Here is a 20,945-nt window from a genome sequence, read left to right on the forward strand (position 1 = left end):
GCCTTCTGCATTGGCGGATTTATGTATGTGTGCAGGGCCGTGCATGACCCCTTTTTAAATCTCCAAAGTTATAAAGTTAAAAAAGAAAAATAAGAAATGCAGTGCACTGTTATTTGATTGAAACTGGAAAATGTACCACTAAACGGTACATTTTTCTGTTTAAACTTACCATTATTTGATTATGGCAAATCAGGCATCATAGGTTGCAGTCAGGTAGCCTATATGAAGGTCCTGAACTTCTCCTCCGTTGTTGCTGAGTGAAGGCGCATTGATTGGTAGGATGCGTTTGAGCTGAGCTCTGCTGAAATCTAGACAAAAGTAAGTGCGCCCTACGAAATTACACCTCAGTGTGCATTTGATGCTCACACCTGCTTGATAAAGTGGTTCTAAACATTTCAGGTATATATTGATTCATCGAAGTTTCAAAACTTTGAAATTTATATGGTCGGTACCATATCATTGAAGTTTTGAAACATCAAACGTTTTAATGGAAATCTCCATAAGGGAAGATTTCCCTTTACTACACTGTGGTTTGATCTCAGAGTTGGTATATTTAAGCAGCGGGGGGTGTGGGGAGGGGGCGCATGGGGGCTTGCATCCCTTGCTTGAAATGTTTAGGTAAGTTATTTCTTTGTTTATTGTTTTTTTTACATATTCAAAGTTTCAAAACATTGATGATATGGTCTCTACCATATCAGATTTGATGTTTTGAAGCATCGATTATGTGATATAGACTCAACATTTCATGGTAGGGAACTGTTTAAAACCACTGTATGAAGGAGGCAAAAGGTAGCTCCTTCACATTCCAAGGTAAGTAGTCACCTTATTAGTGCCCCCTACCACCACAAACACACACACACACACACACACACACACACACACACACACACTGGCTTTTTTTTAAATTAAAGAAAACGACCTCCATCGTTATGCCACAATCGTTTGTGTCCTACATTAACAGAAAAAAACTTTTTGAAACTTGAAGGGTTAATAGAAATTTGGATAAGAAGTGATAGTAGGATGAATATCATCGGAGTCAAATAAGCGTCATTTAGCCCTTCTATGTGGCTGCAATGCACCTGGTGGGTTGGAGTTTGTGTGTATAGGCTGGTAGCATGGCATTTAATTGAACAGTTGGGTGCTACTGCATAGTTCAAGTTATCTTAACACTTTGTGACCCATGAAAAAAAATCCAAGTAATCTGTCAAGCCGAACAAAGATGGGTCACAATTATTGCTTGCTTTCAGCACAGTTTCAAATTTGAAACAGCAAAAAAATAGTCTGCATTTGTTTGTCCTTTGCAGCAACAAACTTAATCTGTGTTTGTGGAAAAGGATTTGAAGGCTTTGAACTCAGGGAAATGTATCAAAAAATCTGGGCATATACAGAAAGAGGGTGCCTGTGACACTTTTTTGGCAAGGTGCTTCAGTTATGTGCACCAAAATTGTTAGGGAAAGGATGTATCTCTTAGCTGCCTCTAATTGTCAGGGACTTCTATGATTTTGGATCAAAATGTGATGGATTACAGTAACAAACCTGACAGTCATTAAAGTTATAGATATATATTACTCTAAAAAATAATATTAAATCATATTCTGTGATTTGCATCTATTCCCCTTATTATTTTGGCTTTGTCCCGAACTCCGGATATAACAGGAATATAAGCAAGCAATAATTGTGACCCATCTTTGTTCGGCTTGACAGTTTACTTGGATTTTTTTTCATGGCTCACAAAGTGTTATGAGAGCTTGAACTATGCAGTAGCACCCAACTGTTCAGTTAATTATGGTTATGGAGCCAAGTGAAAACATTTATTTTTCTCCAACCTCATCTAAGTCTCAAGACAGATCACCCTCCTTTCTTGCTTCAAAAGCTAACTATGTTGTAGCATCAGTATTTTTTAATTATCAGCAGTGGCTGAATAGATGGTCAGCTTGTGCTTTCTTTAGTTGGACATATAAGTTCCCTTGATGGAAAAAAAATGCCATTTTCTTGTTTTTTTACTGATGCTTTATTTTCCTCTTCAGGAAAGTTATTTTAAAGCAGTATTGTGTTTTAATGGATCATCTTGAGACTGTAACATACTTTTATATGGAGAGCTCTTTTGTGTCAGTTTAAAAGTAGTGTTGACTAACTGATAAAATATTTATTGTGGAGAAAGTGTTTATTTTTCTGTTGTATTGCTTTGTGTTTGAAAGTGCTTTTTACTGTGATTTTCTGCCAAAAATAAAAAAAAGTAACTTTTGTGGACTGATACTTTTACTGACATCATTGCTAGTTTTTCCGTGATAGAACCACTATTTTTGTCTTGACCATGGAACAGACTGTCCCATGGTTGGTCCTTCTTCCAGCCACAAAAAGAAAAGGTTAAGTAAATAGCTCTTGCCACCACAGCAGACTAGTAATTTGCCTAAGTTTCAAGTGGGTTACTCTGCTGTGGCCATATGTTGTACCTCAGACCTATACATCTCAAAGTCTTACTGCAAGAAGTCTGAACAAAGCCTAAAATAATGGGGGAACAAAGACCCAAAAATAGGGAGAGATTTTAAGTATTACTCTTATAAATTCATAAAGTTGCTAGAGTAACAGAATTTGTGTTAGCGTGCATTTTCGGAGGGAAATAAAGTCTGAAACTCAAATGTATGTCATTACTTAGTGACTTCCATTTTCAGTGATATGCCAGAAAACCACAAACTTTATGAGAAACAGATAAAAAATATGAGGCAAAAATCTGGACATTCTGCAAAAATCTGGACAATTGAAAGGCATGCTACAGAAACATTATCTGATTTGAAATGGCTTCTGAGCACAGGCAGATACTTTTATTCAGTGTCGTCAGTTGAAAGCAGCTTTTAAATCCTTTCAAAATGCTTGATTTTGATCAGCAGTCATTCAGCTCAAGAAATGTAGAAAAGGATATTATCTACCCAGCAGTAATAAAATGGGCATCTAGCTGTTAGACTGGCTGTTAGAAATGGGATTTGCAGCCAAATAATACAGCATAAACAGCACAGCAGTTTGAGGTGGATGGATACAGTTCATAACTGAAGCAGGTGAATGTGGTGTTCATATTTTTAAATGGAGATGGGTAATAACAGAAAGTAAGACCTAGATACAATATATAGATTATTCTCATAACATGAAACCATTGAGTGGTAAGGAGAATTTATATATTGATTCTCTTTACAACGTGAAATCACTGAATGGTAAGATACAATACTGACAACTGACTCGGGATGATGTTTTTGAAATACCCATCAAACAGACTGAGAATGATGTTTTTGAAATACCTATCAATATTTATGTACCTGAACAAAGACGGTTAAAGTCAGAATGTTCAACTTTTCCTCTGTCCCCACAACATATCCCCCAAAACTTCCCTACCACCTGCTCTCCACCTAGTATATCCAAGGAGCAGGTCATAAATGCTCTCTCCAAGCCAAAAACACAGCCTGTAGGACCTGATGATATCTCAGGCTGTGCTCTAGATGGATTAAAACAAGGACTAGCTGCACCTCTTGGTACTCTTTTTAACCACAGTCTAAACACCGGTTTTGTACCTGCTGAATGGTAATTAGTAATTGTCATCCCATTACACAAAGGAGGCATCTCCACTGACCCCGGGAACTATAGACCCAAAAGCTTGACCAGCCTACTCTGCAAGGCTATGTAAAGACTAGTCATGAACCTTATCAACAAAGACATAGGAGATCTCCAAATTCTTGACCTGACCCAGTTTGGCTTTGTTAAAGTGAGATCCTGCCTCTTGAACTTGCTAGACTTCTTTGAGACAGTCACCAAAGCCCTGGATGAAGGCAAATCCAAGCATGCAGCCTACCTGGACATGGCCAAGTCCTTTGACACTATTCCCCACTCAGGCATCATTGATAAACTCAAAAAACACAAATAAATAAAATAAGCAACCACAAACCAGTGACCCAATAAAAATCAATATAGATTTTATTAACTCTCTGATATCTCGGCTGTAGTGTCTTTGAGAATACACACTGAATAAAACACTCAACATAAATACTACCTCCAATTATTCCATTTAAACTCAATTTAAAAATTCACATTCTAGTTAAAGGAGAAACCTCCAATTAAGTTCAGAATTCATACCCTTGGGTATTAAAGTATCAAATTTAAGAATATAGATAGCTTCTTTATATAAAAGTCTGTCTCTAAAACAAGCATCAGTAGAAACACATTCCATTTTTCCACATTTTCTAAAATAGTCCCCTGTAAACCCACAGATGAGCCCTGATGTACTTGGTGAAAGTGAGCTGTCACAGAACTAGTGTCTTTAAAATTTTCTGTATCTCCATGACCAGCCACAGTGAAAATATAGAAATATTTAATAATAAGTAATAAAATAGAAAACTTGAGAATACTGAATATCTAGTTACAGTAAACCCCAGAGTTTCATCACAGGAGATATAAAGAAATAACACAGTTGGATAGATTCACACAGATGTAGTAAAACAATACTTAACTAATCTCACTATATTTTCCTGACTGACATTACTTTTCCCTAGTTAAGTTACTACAGCAAGGCAAGATGATGAGTTGCTTACTACATACAGCAAGGCAAGATGAGGTGAATAGTTGTGTGAGATATCTGTGAGAGTTCTTTCCTGCCAGGTTCCAAAAAAAAACAAAGTGCTGCTGTGAAAGTTCCATCATATCCCTCACTGATATCTAATAAATCATTTCAGTTATGATTATAGAATGACATCACATCTGGTCACCTGACTCTGGTACAGTATAAAAGCAGAGCTTTGCTAAGATCTGGTGCATCATCTGAAAGCTATAAACAATTTCAAAAATGTCCACCCTTCCAGGGTAGTAATTAGCTCACTTCTGATGACACAGTAAGATTCCTAGTCCTGGCTTTCCCAGACATTTTTGTCTCCGGCTGCAATCAGACATGTAGGATAAAATCTTTATGGCCTAAACCAACCCATTTTTCAAAATTAGCTGGACTGAGATTAACCTCTTCCCTTCCAGAATTCTCTGTTAAAACATATGAATTTAATCAGGTATAATACTGTTTGACATACATATATATCTCTTTTCTGTCCAGCAGGACCCACTGCTGATTCATTTTTAACACAAGCATCTGTATGAATTAGTGTGGTAGTCAAATGACATAAAATTCTTTACAAAACTCCAGCTAGCTATGCTGGTATATGTTACACATGCACTGCCCTACTCTCCCTGGCACAGATGGCACTACCTCATATCATCACAAAGGTACATAAAAATACTTGGAATTGTGGAAACAATACATGAATGCATGCAAAAATGTTCAGGGGAAGGATTGAAGTTTTAAGGAAGGCAGGAAATGAGCAATTTTTGTAATGCTGGATTAAATGAAAATTGTTGCAAAGAAACAAAACATAGAATGTGAAGTCCTATCTCATCTTCATTCTTTACTGATGGGTTCAGAACTGATCCACAGTTCTGACTCTGCCATTTACTAAAGTTCAAGGTCTTCAGCTAGCTTGTGGCTCACTCCCTATCCCATAATGCTGCAGGGCATTCCCAAGATCTCGTTTGCCGCTGAAACGGATCAAGCTCTGGCTAAGTCAAAGTGTTCTTTTTCCTAGTTACAATTTATATGCAACCTTTTTGAAATACCTTATACTGTTTTAGTAGCTTTGCTAACTCCATTTCCTTTACATGTCTTTACAACGGTTCTCCCTTTAGAAATATAGAGTTTGTTGTTTCCTGTTTGGCCAAGTGTTTTAGGCCTCAAATCTCCTATCCCTTTACTGTTAAAGTGTCTTTGACATATTTAGATATATACATACCGTAGTCTTCATAATAGAGTAGTTTAAAACTTTTAAATAATTAATACATTTTTTTCTTACTTGTTATCAGCCTGTGTTTAAGGCTTGTGTGTGTGTTATTACAGAATTGAGCCCATTTTAGTTAGAGGGCTGTTCTTTATATTACATTTCTATTAGTCTTGTATTTTCGACAGGGTGCTGTTTTCAGAAAAAGGTTTTATTGTTCCTTTAAAAAAATAACATCCTATACTTGAATATATACAATGTTAAGACCAGAGCCACAGGAATCAATGCAATGAAAGCAGTCCCATACTTAATGCTCTACAATATATTGCATTACATTAGTATAAAAAAAGTAATGGACACAGAAGCCAAATGGGCTATAAGACTGAGCTTAGTAAAAGTAGGGATCCCTAAAATCAACTCTATATGATTATTTTCATAAACATGAACATTGCTTTGCAGTCTAAATATTTGTAATTACAGGACACTTCTCAGTATGTGAGCCTGAATTAAAGAAACCTGCATGACATGGACTGTCGCTTCACTTTGCAACATCATTTAGTCAGTTTGTGTGCTCTGCTTCTATTATTTCTTTGTTTAGTCGACAGAACCAGTCATTCTGATGCTGAGATAGCCCAAGAAGAGCTTATTTTTGATTCAGAGCTGTCATCAAAAATTTGACAAATTACTTTGTTCATTATCATGATAACTTGTTTTTACAGTAGTATATGTATGTTATTTCACCATACTCGGGTCAGTATAATATGTTATCTGAGAAACCTTCAAATACAACTTTGTACTTTCACTGTAAGGCCAAAGCACTCTCATGCCTTTATCCCACAAACAGACAAATGTTTTATTTCTACTGTGTTTCAGTATTAATGGCTGTCAACAAATAAATGTAGTGTAATATTAATGCATTTGCTTTTGTACTCAAATATTTGAAGTGCTTATTAGTTCATCATTCTATTCATTCTGTAATCTGTTTCTTATCCTCTCTTTAACTCTCCCTGTCTTTTTTCTGTCCCTGTCCTTTTTTTTCCACTACACAAGTCTATTACACTGTTACTGGAGTCTTATAATGCCAAAGATCTTGCATGTCTGATTGCTGGATACTACAAGCTGTTTGTTGATGCAGGGGTTCCCATATTCAGATGGCCTTACCTTAAGCAAATGCATCGTATTTCAGCAGAAGAAGGTAATAGCTTCACTTTCTGAAAACAAAATAATGTTTTGTTCAGCAGATCTGTTGTGATTTTATTTTGACAGCTGTAATATAGTTATGAAATAACACAATAAGAATGAAGGCAATGTACAAATTGCCAAAACATTTATGTTCTTGTTTTTCTTGCAGTGTTTAACTTGCTGTTCTTCACATCAGCATGAGGGTACAGTAGCACATTAATGCATCATTACACTTTGCTCTGTTGCATGTCTCATAGTCTTACTTGGCAAATTACCTTTAGAATAAGAAGTAAAAATGCTAAAGTGATAGTGGCTATAAACAGCAGTATCAAAATTAACTCTGAATGTTGATAGAAAGGTTCCATCAGAAAACAGAACAAGGTACAAGGCTGAGGGAATGCCTTTGTGATATAAGCTCCTCTGTTTTAAATATAAGACTTCTGCATTGGCGGATTTATGTATGTGTGCAGGGCCGTGCATGACCCCTTTTTAAATCTCCAAAGTTATAAAGTTAAAAAAGAAAAAGAAGAAATGCAGTGTACTGTTATTTGATTGAAACTGGCAAATGTACCACTAAACGGTACATTTTTCTGTTTAAACTTACCATTATTTGATTATGGTGAATCAGGCATCATAGGTTGCAGTCAGGTAGCCTATATGAAGATCCTGAACTTCTCCTCCGTTGTTGCTGAGTGAAGGCGCATTGATTGGTAGGATGCGTTTGAGCTGAGCTCTGCTGAAATCTAGACAAAGTAAGAAATTACACCTCAGTGTGCATTTGATGCTCACACCTGCTTGATAAAGTGGTTCTAAACATTTCAGGTATATATTGATTCATCGAAGTTTCAAAACTTTGAAATTTATATGGTCGGTACCATATCATCGAAGTTTTGAAACATCAAGCGTTTTAATGGAAATGTCCATAAGGGAAGATTTCCCTTTACTACACTGTGGTTTGATCTCAGAGTTGGTATATTTAAGCAGCGGGGTGCATGGGGGCTTGCATCCCTTGCTTGAAATGTTTAGGTAAGTTATTTCTTTGTTTATTGTTTTTTTACATATTCAAAGTTTCAAAACATTGATGATATGGTCTCTACCATATCAGATTTGATGTTTTGAAGCATCGATTATGTGATATAGACTCAACATTTCATGGTAGGGAACTGTTTAAAACCACTGTATGAAGGAGGCAAGAGGTGGCTCCTTCACATTCCAAGGTAAGTAGTCACCTTATTAGTGCCCCCTACCACCACAAACACACACACACACACACACACACACACACACACACACACACACACACACACACACTGGCTTTCTTTTAAAATAAAGAAAACAACCTCCATCGTTATGCCACAATCGTTTGTGTCCTACATTAACAGAAAAAAACTTTTTGAAACTTGAAGGGTTAATAGAAATTTGGATAAGAAGTGATAGTAGGATGAATATCATCGGAGTCAAATAAGCGTCATTTAGCCCTTCTATGTGGCTGCAATGCACTTGGTGGGTTGGAGTTTGTGTGTATAGGCTGGTAGCATGGCATTTAATTGAACAGTTGGGTGCTACTGCATAGTTCAAGTTATCTTAACACTTTGTGACCCATGAAAAAAAATCCAAGTAATCTGTCAAGCCGAACAAAGATGGGTCACAATTATTGCTTGCTTTCAGCACAGTTTCAAATTTGAAACAGCAAAGAAATAATCTGCATTTGTTTGTCCTTTGCAGCAACAAACTTAATCTGTGTTTGTGGAAAAGGATTTGAAGGCTTTGAACTCAGGGAAATGTATCAAAAATCGCATATACAGAAAGAGGGTGCCTGTGACACTTTTTTGGCAAGGTGCTTCAGTTATGTGCACCAAAATTGTTAGGGAAAGGATGTATCTCTTAGCTGTCTCTAATTGTCAGGGACTTCTATGATTTTGGATCAAAATGTGATGGATTACAGTAACAAACCTGACAGTCATTAAAGTTATAGATATATATTACTCTAAAAAATAATATTAAATCATATTCTGTGATTTGCATCTATTCCCCTTATTATTTTGGCTTTGTCCCAAACTCCGGATATAACAGGAATATAAGCAAGCAATAATTGTGACCCATCTTTGTTCGGCTTGACAGTTTACTTGGATTTTTTTTCATGCCTCACAAAGTGTTATGAGAGCTTGAAATATGCAGTAGCACCCAACTGTTCAGTTAATTATGGTTATGGAGCCAAGTGAAAACATTTATTTTTCTCCAACCTCATCTAAGTCTCAAGACAGATCACTCTCCTTTCTTGCTTCAAAAGCTAACTATGTTGTAGCATCAGCATTTTTTAATTATCAGCAGTGGCTGAATAGATGGTCAGCTTGTGCTGTCTTTAGTTGGACATATAAGTTCCCTTGATGGAAAAAAATGCCATTTTCTTGTTTTTTTACTGATGCTTTATTTTCCTCTTCAGGAAAGTTATTTTAAAGCAGTATTGTGTTTTAATGGATCATCTTGAGACTGTAACATACTTTTATATGGAGAGCTCTTTTGTGTCAGTTTAAAAGTAGTGTTGACTAACTGATAAAATATTTATTGTGGAGAAAGTGTTTATTTTTCTGTTGTATTGCTTTGTGTTTGAAAGTGCTTTTTACTGTGATTTTCTGTCAAAAATAAAAAAAAAAGTAACTTTTGTAGACTGATACTTTTACTGACATCATTGCTAGTTTTTCCGGGATAGAACCACTATTTTTGTCTTGACCATGGAACAGACTGTCCCATGGTTGGTCCTTCTTCCAGCCACAAAAAGAAAAGGTTAAGTAAATAGCTCTTGCCACCACAGCAGACTAGTAATTTGCCTAAGTTTCAAGTGGGTTACTCTGCTGTGGCCATATGTTGCACCTCAGACCTATACATCTCAAAGTCTGACTGCAAGAAATCTGAACAAAGCCTAAAATAATGGGGGAACAAAGACCCAAAAATAGGGAGAGATTTTAAGTATTACTCTTATAAATTCATAAAGTTGCTAGAGTAACAGAATTTGTGTTAGCGTGCATTTTCGGAGGGAAATAAAGTCTGAAACTCAAATGTATGTCATTACTTAGTGACTTCCATTTTCAGTGATATGCCAGAAAACCACAAACTTTATGAGAAACAGATCAAAAATATGAGGCAAAAATCTGGACATTCTGCAAAAATCTGGACAGTTGAAAGGCATGCTACAGAAACATTCTCTGATTTGAAATGGCTTCTGAGCACAGGCAGACACTTTTATTCAGTGTCGTCAGTTGAAAGCAGCTTTTAAATCCTTTCAAAATGCTTGATTTTGATCAGCAGTCATTCAGCTCAAGAAATGTAGAAAAGGATATTATCTACCCAGCAGTAATAAAATGGGCATCTAGCTGTTAGACTGGCTGTTAGAAATGGGATTTGCAGCCAAATAATACACCATAAACAGCACAGCAGTTTGAGGTGGATGGATACAGTTCATAACTGAAGCAGGTGAATGTGGTGTTCATATTTTTAAATGGAGATGGGTAACAACAGAAAGTAAGACCTAGATACAATATATAGATTCTTCTCGTAACATGAAACCATTGAGTGGTAAGGAGAATTTATATATTGATTCTCTTTACAACATGAAATCACTGAGTGGTAAGATACAATACTGACAACTGACTCGGGATGATGTTTTTGAAATACCCATCAAACAGACTGAGAATGATGTTTTTGAAATACCTATCAATATTTATGTACCTGAACAAAGACGGTTAAAGTCAGAATGTTCAACTTTTCCTCTGTCCCCACAACATATCCCCCAAAACATCCCTACCACCTGCCCTCCACCTAGTATATCCAAGGAGCAGGTCATAAATGCTCTCTCCAAGCCAAAAACACAGCCTGTAGGACTTGATGATATCCCAGGCTGTGCTCTAGATGGATTAAAACAAGGACTAGCTGCACCTCTTGGTACTCTTTTTAACCACAGTCTAAACACCGGTTTTGTACCTGCTGAATGGTAATTAGTATTGTCATCCCATTAAACAAAGGAGGCATCTCCACTGACCCCGCAACTATAGACCCAAGAGCTTGACCAGCCTACTCTGTAAGGCTATGTAAAGACTAGCCATGAACCTTATCAACAAAGACATAGGAGATCTCCAAATTCTTGACCTGACCCAGTTTGGCTTTGTTAAAGTGAGATCCTGCCTCTTGAACTTGCTAGACTTCTTTGAGACAGTCACCAAAGCCCTGGATGAAGGCAAATCCAAGCATGCAGCCTACCTGGACATGGCCAAGTCCTTTGACACTATTCCCCACTCAGGCATCATTGATAAACTCAAAAAACACAAATAAATAAAATAAGCAACCACAAACCAGTGACCCAATAAAAATCAAGATAGATTTTATTAACTCTCTGACATCTCGGCTGTAGTGCCTTCAAGGAGAATACACACTGAATAAAACACTCAACATAAATACTACCTCCAATTATTCAATTTAAACTCAATTTAAAAATTCACATTCTAGTTAAAGGAGAAACCTCCAATTAAGTTCAGAATTCATACCCTTAGGTATTAAAGTATCAAATTTAAGAATATAGATAGCTTCTTTATATAAAAGTCTGTCCCTAAAACAAGCATCAGTAGAAACACATTCCATTTTTCCACATTTTCTAAAATAGTCCCCTGTAAACTCACAGATGAGCCATGATGTACTTGGTGAAAGTGAGCTGTCACAGAACTAGTGTCTTTAAAATTTTCTGTATCTCCATGACCAGCCACAGTGAAAATATAGAAATATTTAATAATAAATAATAAAATAGAAAACTTGAGAATACTGAATATCTAGTTACAGTAAACCCCAGAGTTTCATCACAGGAGATATAAAGAAATAACACAGTTGGCTAGATTCACACAGATGCAGTAAAACAATACTTAACTAATCTCACTATATTTTCCTGACTGACATTACTTTTCCCTAGTTAAGTTACTACAGCAAGGCAAGATGATGAGTGATGAGTTGCTTACTACATACAGCAAGGCAAGATGAGGTGAATAGTTGTGTGAGATATCTGTGAGAGTTCTTTCCTGCCAGGTTCCAAAAAAAACAAAGTGCTGCTGTGAGAGTTCCATCATATCCCTCACTAATATCTAATAAATCATTTCAGTTATGATTATAGAATGACATCACATCCGGTCACCTGACTCTGGTACAGTATAAAAGCAGAGTTTTGCTAAGATCTGGTGCAGCATCTGAAAGCAATAAACAATTTCAAAAATGTTCACCCTTCCAGGGTAGTAATTAGCTCACTTCTGATGACACAGTAAGATTCCTAGTCCTGGCTTTCCCAGACATTTTTGTCTCCGGCTGCAGTCAGACCTGTAGGATAAAATCTTTATGGCCTGAACCAACCCATTTTTCAAAATTAGCTGGACTGAGATTAACCTCTTCCCTTCCAGAATTCTCTGTTAAAACATATGAATTTAATCAGGTATAATACTGTTTGACATACATATATATCTCTTTTCTGTCCAGCAGGACCCACTGTTGATTCATTTTTAACACAAGCATCTGTATGAATTAGTGTGGTAGTCAAATGACATAAAATTCTTTACAAAACTCCAGCTAGCTATGCTGGCATATGTTACACATGCACTGCCCTACTCTCCCTGGCACAGATGGCACTACCTCATATCATCACAAAGGTACATAAAAATACTTGGAATTGTGGAAACAATACATGAATGCATGCAAAAATGTTCAGGGGAAGGATTGAAGTTTTAAGGAAGGCAGGAAATGAGCAATTTTTGTAATGCTGGATTAAATGAGAATTGTTGCAAAGAAACAAAACATAGAATGTGAAGTCCTATCTCATCTTTATTCTTTACTGATGGGTTTAGAACTGATCCAGAGTTCTGACTCGGCCATTTACTAAAGTTCAAGGTCTTCAGCTAGCTTGTGGCTCACTCCCTATCCCATAATGCTGGAGGGCATTCCCCAGATCTCGTTTGCCACTGAAACGGATCAAGTGTCTGATTCTAGCTCTGGCTAAGTCAAATTGTTCTTTTTCCTAGTTACAATTTATATGCAACCTTTTTGAAATACCTTATACTGTTTTAGTAGCTTTGCTAGCTCCATTTCCTTTACATGTCTTTACAACGGTTCTCCCTTTAGAAATATAGAGTTTGTTGTTTCCTGTTTGGCCAAGTGTTTTAGGCCTCAAATCCCGTATCCCTTTCCTGTTAGAGTGTCTTTGACATATTTAGATATATACATACCATAGTCTTCATAATAGAGTAGTTTAAAACTTTTAAATAATTAATAAGTTTTTTTCTTACTTGTTATCAGCCTGTGTTTAAGGCTTGTGTGTGTGTTATTAAAGAATTGAGCCCATTTTAGTTAGAGGGCTGTTCTTTATATTACATATCTATTAGTCTTGTATTTTCGACAGAGTGCTGTTTTCAGAAAAAGGTGTGCAATTGTTTGTGTGTGAATTTCTTGTTATTTCTCTGCTAGCTCAGTTTTCTGAAAGAGCTATTTAGCCCATTTTTGTTAGAGGGCTTGTTTCCTTCTTGGTGTGGTTTTTGAATTGTATCAAAATGTCGAAGCAGCCTAAAGAGTCTAAAGTGTCAGGGTTTAAAAGGTGCCCCAAGTGTTCACAGAAAATATCCATTATGGACAGTCACACTGATTGTGTTTATTGTTTGGGAGCCCTGCATTTGCAGGAATATTTTTTGATATGCCATTCCTACAGTTCAAGAATTTTCCATGAAAGAAAGAGTAAACAGATCTTTAAGGGCCTACTTAAGTCTACCTACCTTTTCTGAAGCTCTAGAACAGGCTCAAAGCCATTCAAAAAAGTCAGTGTCTCCCTCTCAGAAATCAAACAAGGGCTCTAAGAGACCATCGTCTGCATCATCTGATGGATGGGAGCTGTCAAAGAAAGTTTCAAAAGTATCGGAGCCAGTTGAACTAGTTGAACCTTGCACCTTGGTTCCATCTGCTTCGGGGCCGATGGTGTTGCAAGTTAGGAGCCACTCACCTGCTTTGGAGCCAGTTTCTCCTACCCTTAGGTCACCAATACTTCAGTCTGTGGCATCACCAGCCCCATCCTCTCGTGCTTCCAGATTATGATATGGACCATCTGGTGTAGAAGCTATTGAGGGCACTGGCCAAAATATTGTAGGAACTGAACCAATCAGCTTCAGAACCAAACAGACCAGTCCCCTCTACATGAGTTCCTCCTCCGACCCAGACTGTGGCCTTGGAGCTGGAATGCATGGAACTGATAGAGATAGACCAGTCGGGACTGAGACGTGCATCGGCATCTTCAGCTTCAATTGCTCTAACTACCTCAGTGCCATTTAAGGGGTCTAGGAGCCGACACTCTCCAGTCGGGTCCAGGGGGACATTCGGACCAAGATTTTATCAGTTCCGAACTCGGGGCTTTGGCTGGGTTGAGCTCGTCTCCTACCTCAGTCTTGGAGCTTCCTCCTGTGGTGCCTGGGAGATCTTCTGGTTCCTTGTAACCAGAGGTTTCCTCAGGTCATGGGAGGGGGGGTTGTGGCTATGAGGAGAGCTTTGTCCCCATTGGCATCATGTCTGTCAGATCCTCCTATTCCACCCCCTAAGGCACTGGTATCTGTTTCTGCACAACCCATCCCACAGCATAGAGACCCAAAGCCTCAGGAAGCCCCAGGGTGTGAACCCCTCTCTTCAGGAACCTCTCCGGAGGCCCCATCCAAAGAGACACCCTGAAAGAGACTATGTAAGAGGAAACATTTGGACTCTCTGGAGGAGTCAATCATATCAGACATGGACCTCAATGAATTGGAAGGGTCCCCATGGTCGCCCACTGAAGATCTCTCTTCTGCAGGCATCTTGGAAGTCCTTAAACAATGTGGCAGCTTGAAGACCATCACCCCTTCTGGCAAGGAGTCTGTGTACCTGAAGGCCTTTGGGTCTCAAGGTTCCACCACTTGGTTGTCTCCACTTTTTGACAAACTCATGGGATTAGTTTGTCGAAAGGCGTGGGAGTCTCCAGACATAGTGGAACCCATCCCTAGGAGGCCAAATAAATTCATAACATCCCCAGAAGACAAAAGTTTCCTTACTAAAGGTGTTCCCATAGATGCTATGGTGGTGGCAGCAGCCACTAAAAAGGAGTTATCAGAAACATCCACGTCTGTCCATCTCCTGAATAAGGAGTCACATACGATGGATAGATATGGTAAGCGCATGTTCTCTTCAATGACCTTTACACTATGGTCCCTGAATTATCTCACTCACTTCACAAGGTTACAGAGAGATTTCCTAAAGGAGCTTGGAGATACTCTCCAGGGGTACTGTAGCTGTGGGAGTGGCAGATAAAGTATCTATCCAGCTCTCAACCCTTAGCTCAGTAGTTAACTCATCCATGAGGCTTATCTCTTATACTGCCTATGGAGCGAGTAGGTCAGCAGGTTCAGGAATTGCCCTTATGAGACATTCCTGGATGCACTTGTGTTTGTTTGCAGAACCCTTGAAATCATCCTTCATTATCACCCCTTTTGATGGCTCATCACTTTTCGGGATTAAAGCCTAAAGTCAGAGAAACACTGACCAGGTGTGAACAGGAAGGAAAGACTCTCTCTGAAATTGGAGTCCATTTTTCCACACCTTCCAGACCCTGGACCCTATCCCAAGGGTCAAAGAGGAGGAAAGATGTGGTTTTGAAAATCCCAGAGAGCCTTTCAAGACACACGTGGTGAACCTTCCTCCAGGGGCAGAGGAGGAGGCAATAATGGAAGACGCTGGCCACATGGCAGAGGGGGTCCACAAAATCAGGGTGACCAAGAATCATTTTTCAGCAAGCCCTTTCAGTGTTCCTGAAAGGAGACCCATCTGTCCCACTCTGGAGGCAGTCAGGGGTCACTTATCCTTTTCTTTTAATATGTGTTTGCCTATGTCTGAAGTGATGATTTAATAAAGGTGTTAAATTGTATTATTGTATATCACAAAAACCCTCATGCACAAGCACACATACAGGCAAGAGGGTAAGAATGAATGATATTCATTAAATCTTGGTAGGGAGGGTGAGTTAGCACCGCACTGAAACAAAGTTTCAATGATGCTATAGATGTTAATATTTTCAAGGGTCATAAAAGCTTCTATGCAGAACACACTACCTACAGCTGATAGAATGTTAGCCGTTGTTGCTTTGGTAACCCCTCCACTATCATTAAAATGATACATTTTTTGTATGTGTGTATATATATATATATATATATATATATATATATTTAGATATATATATATATATATATATATATATATATATATATATATATATATATATAGATATATAGATATATATATATATATATATATATTTATATATATAGATGTATAGATATATAGACAGATATAAATAATTACATATACTTTCATAGCCAACAAGTACCACTGGACACATACATTTATAGCATGGCCAAGACAAGTAGTTAACTAAAGGGATATAGCCAAGCTGGAATATACAGCTATAGTATCTTTGTCGATTGCAAAGTAGATAGCAAAGGTAGTAGTTCTGTTATAATAGCACACATTGGTGAAATATATATAAAAAAGAAAAACAATTATGAATCACACAGAGGTGAGAAACTTGACTTGTTTACATAAGATTATGGAATTATCAGTCAATCAGTTATTTATGTATGTAATAAAGATACTAAAGTAAACAAGTGCCATTTTCCGTATATTTTTAGCTTTAAGAAATGTAGGCATTTTAATGTAAAAGGAAAAGAAATGCTGGACAAAACATGTTTAAATTAATATGCTGTACTCTTGGGTTTTTGGGATGGGGATGGGGTGTAGAAGTGCACAGATTATATTATATGTAGAGTTGATATGTTTTCTCTTACTTTTGCATATCTGAATGTCTCAATTAAGGCCCTTAACTTAATCCAGTAAGTTTTTTTTCTTTAAGCAAGCAAATAACAGAACATTGAATGTAATGAAAAGTTTTCCATTAGCAAATGAATGTTTAGTGTGTGTTGAGAAGTCTGCAGATGAGGCAGCTGTACATTTCATACTTGTTTTCATGTAAACAAGCTGACTATAGGGGCAAGCAAAAAAAGCTGCAGCACTTGTCTTCCAGGCATGCAGTGAAAATACTTTTACTATCCATATGTGTGCTATGTGTTGTACAGAAATTATACATTTCTACTGTCACATCAAATGCAAAATCATGCACAATTGAATGTATATTGCTGGCTTTCCAAACATGATGCCAGAGCTTTTTAAGGTGATCTTTCCACAACCACCAAACCCTGTGTCCCACTTTCTTACTCCCACCCCGGTAGTCAACTAACGAGACTGCACCCCTCTTTCCAAATTCCTGGATCCACCACTGAGTATGTCCAGTTGCATACATTAGAGAGGTAAAAGCTTTAGCAAACCTAAAGCCTGTTGAGGTGACCTAACCTTATAAATTAATTCCATCAAATCACCTGCCAAAATTAATCCAATCAATAAATAGTAATATCCAGATATTCAATATGGCGACTACTCATACTATTTGTAAATTTCAAAAATGAATTCTGGTTTTTGATCCTGTTTTGGTATTTATTCCACCTGGTTTTGATAATGATAACATTGGTAATGAAATTGATAGTAATGTTTTTGGGGAGGCTAGTGAGAACTACAACAGCAACCCCACTTTATCTAATGTTGTTTATGATGTTAATGGTTTTAAACTTTATAAATATAGTGATGTACCTCAAAAACGAACAGCAACTAATGGTTAAAACAACACTTAAACCAAATAAAAACCATCCAGGGAAACGAAGCATTCTGTTCTGCTTTTAACCCAACATATAGGTAGTGAACCAACTTATTGAAAGTAATATGAAACAACTTGAATAGTAACAATAAATAAATGTAGAAAATCTCATGCACGTTTTTTGTCACAGTAAAGCTGTAACTTCCTCAGATAATACATTTCTAAATCCCTCTCTATTTATACAAATAAATTTCCCTCAATTCATTCTAACCTATTGGGCTTAAGAGGACAATTCAAATGTCATTCACAATTATGTAATTAAAAACTTCCATTAATTCATAAGTTTAAAAGTTTAAAACACTTTTTATAAAAGATGTATTTAAACAACAAAATACTTTGTAATTGCCATATAAAACCATTAAAAACTTGGTTCCCATAAAAAAGATTTTTAAAAAACATAGATTAAAAATGTAGTTAAAAAACATGAAGTATATATTTATTGTCTTAAATTAAAAAGTGTTCAGCCTCTCTCTTGTGGCCAAACATGAAAATTGCTGTTAATAACAGTAAAAGAAAAAGAAAAAAGTATTCTAACTTTCTTCTTTTTATAATTTAGCAGCTCTCATTTTTTAGCAAGGATTTAATAGAATAGAAAAACGTGCATGAGATTTTCTACGTTTATTTATTGTTACTATTCAAGTTGTTTCTTTATTGTTACTATTCAAGTTGTTTCATATTACTTTCAATAAGTTGGTTCACTACCTATACATTGGATTAAAAGCACAACAGAACGCTTTGTTTCCCTGGATGATTTTTATTTGGTTATAGTGATGTACTTATTACTAATGATTTAGTCAACAATTTCAATAAGGGTTTCACTTTTGTGCCAGTGAAAGATTTTGATTTTGTGGATACCCTTTTGGAGGTGAAATTGTTTTGTAGAAAAATTAATTTCTCTTTGTGTGTGGGAGATTGTGTACAATGGTACATCGCTTTATAGGAAGAGTACATACAATCCACCACTATAACATGCATTTTTGTTATTTGAAAAGCTTTGCTAATCTGACCTTATTTTATTTTTTATTTATTTATTTTACATTTGTTAACTGGGAAATTCCAACTGGACCAGGTCCATTTACAGCGGAGGCCCGGGGAGAAAAGCTCCGAAACATTGTTACAAAAAAAAAAAAAAAAAAAAAAAAAAACAAGAGAAGCAAATTTATACAGTGTCATTTAAATAATACAATATAGAAAATATATAAAATAAATTGGAAAAAGACATTTTCCAGGAGAAACAGTCAGGAATTTCATTTAATGTGCAAGTGTATAATGACTGTGACAAAAAGAGGAGCACTTGCCCACTATGAGAAGTAACAACTAATAGCCAGAGTTATTGGCTGGGTTTAATACTGTAGAGGGTTAAAGGTTAAAGCTTGGAAGTTGGAAAAAGAAGGGGGAAGATGGGAGAGTAAAGGTAGGATGTTGGATCAGTAAAAGTAAAATAAGAAATGTTATAATTTGACTAAAAAGGAGTATATATGCTTTTGAATAGTTTGTCAGGTGAAGTTAACATTAAAATTATGAAACCTGACAAAGTTGGAGGGGTAGTTATTATGGATTACCACTTTCTACATAGCAAAAATGTATCATTATCTTTTTGACAAAAAATGTTTTGAGTCCACTACTAAAAATCAGAGTAATACTGTCTATCATAATTTCTTTTATAGTTAGAAGTGTTTTTTTGGAGTTTAGGTGTTGGGCAGATGTTATTAGGAATTTAAAAGTGGAACATCCAGTGATACTGGCTTTTTTGGTATCCCAAGATCCAGTTGAATCTGCCCTTTAGACCTATAGCTGCTACTAGTAGATCAAAAACTGCACCTTTGGCTAAATGGGTTGACCATAGTTTAAAGATTTTTTTATGACAATAATTATATATTAAAGGATTCTTGAGAATATTTAAGTGTTTAAAGAAAATTGCTGCCATTGGTTATAATGACACAGATTTATTTGTTACAACTGATGCGAAGGATCTTTTTTGGTCATACATCATGAGCTAGGCCTTGAGAGGTTTCATGAAGCTTTGGTTATTGGATCTGATTTTAATAATTACAATATTAATATTGTTACAGATTTTATGGAGACAATACTTTTAAACAATTTTGTAGTTTTTTATTATGGGTATTTTAAGCAGGTTAGTGGTGTTGCTTTGGGGGCTGCTTCCACCCCTGTTTTTGCTAATGCTGCTTTATGGTTTTGGGAGCAGCAACATATTGTGTCATCCATGTTTTAGAAATTTATGTTGTTATATCTCAGGTTTCTTGATAACATTTTGATTTTTTGACAGGAGGAATGGATGCACTTAATGAATTTTAAATACATCAACAATATTACTTCATTTTTGAAATTTACTAATAATATAAGTAGCAGCAGTATTGATTGTCTAGCTGTTACTATTTATAAGAATGTTTTAAATAACACCTATAAGTCTACAATTTTCGTAAGCTGACCTTCTCTAATTTTTACCTGTATTTTACTAGTTGCCATCTGTGAAGAGTGGATAAAGATAGATGAAGTTTGCCAGTCTAGCCAGATAGAATTTTGCAGATAATGCTGTCATTTGTAAATATGAATGTAAACTACAGGCTTTTTATCTTAAATGTAAAGAAATACTGTTACATGTGGAACTGGAAATAAATGTGACAACAGTTCACTCTATTGACAAAATTAAAGCATGTGGTGACCCTTTGATGTAGACAGTGGTGCTGAAGGGTCTAGATGAAGAAATTCTTTCTGTTGTTTTAACCAAGAGTTAAATTGCCAGATTTAGACATGCAAATGTATTTTTATTGCTCTGTTCCCTGACCAGCTGCAAGATAACAAAAGGAGATGTTAAGAATGTAAATGCAGTTTTTGTAGCCTGGGAACCCAGGGAAGTGTGAAGAATGATGTAATGTGTAGCCTGGAAACCCCAGGAAAGTGTGAATAATGATGTAATGTGAATCAAAACTGCAATTTCAATTTAAACAGAGAGAACCAGAGAGGATTAAGCATTTTTGCCTTGACCATCCAACTCACAGCACTGTCTTGCTCTATAAGTAAGTTATGTTAGACTTATGTTTTCTTTTAGAAATAGCTAGAAATTAGAAAGATTAAACTAAGTGCTTTTCTGTAATGTCAGAACTGTACTACTGAATTATTTTAAGTATTTCTCTATGATCTCTGAACTCTTG

General features: G+C 36.5%; 1 protein-coding gene across 1 annotated transcript in view; it reads left to right on the forward strand.

The window, feature by feature from the left end:
* The window catches only part of FRMPD1 (FERM and PDZ domain containing 1), a 998,362-nt gene that overhangs the window by 894,071 nt on the left and 83,346 nt on the right, over nucleotides 1-20,945 (forward strand). The gene's annotated exons all lie outside the window — the stretch shown is intronic.

The sequence above is a fragment of the Protopterus annectens genome, chromosome 17.part0, assembly GCF_019279795.1.
Source record: "Protopterus annectens isolate FY-2018-M chromosome 17.part0, PAN1.0, whole genome shotgun sequence".
NCBI lineage: Eukaryota > Metazoa > Chordata > Ceratodontiformes > Protopteridae > Protopterus > Protopterus annectens.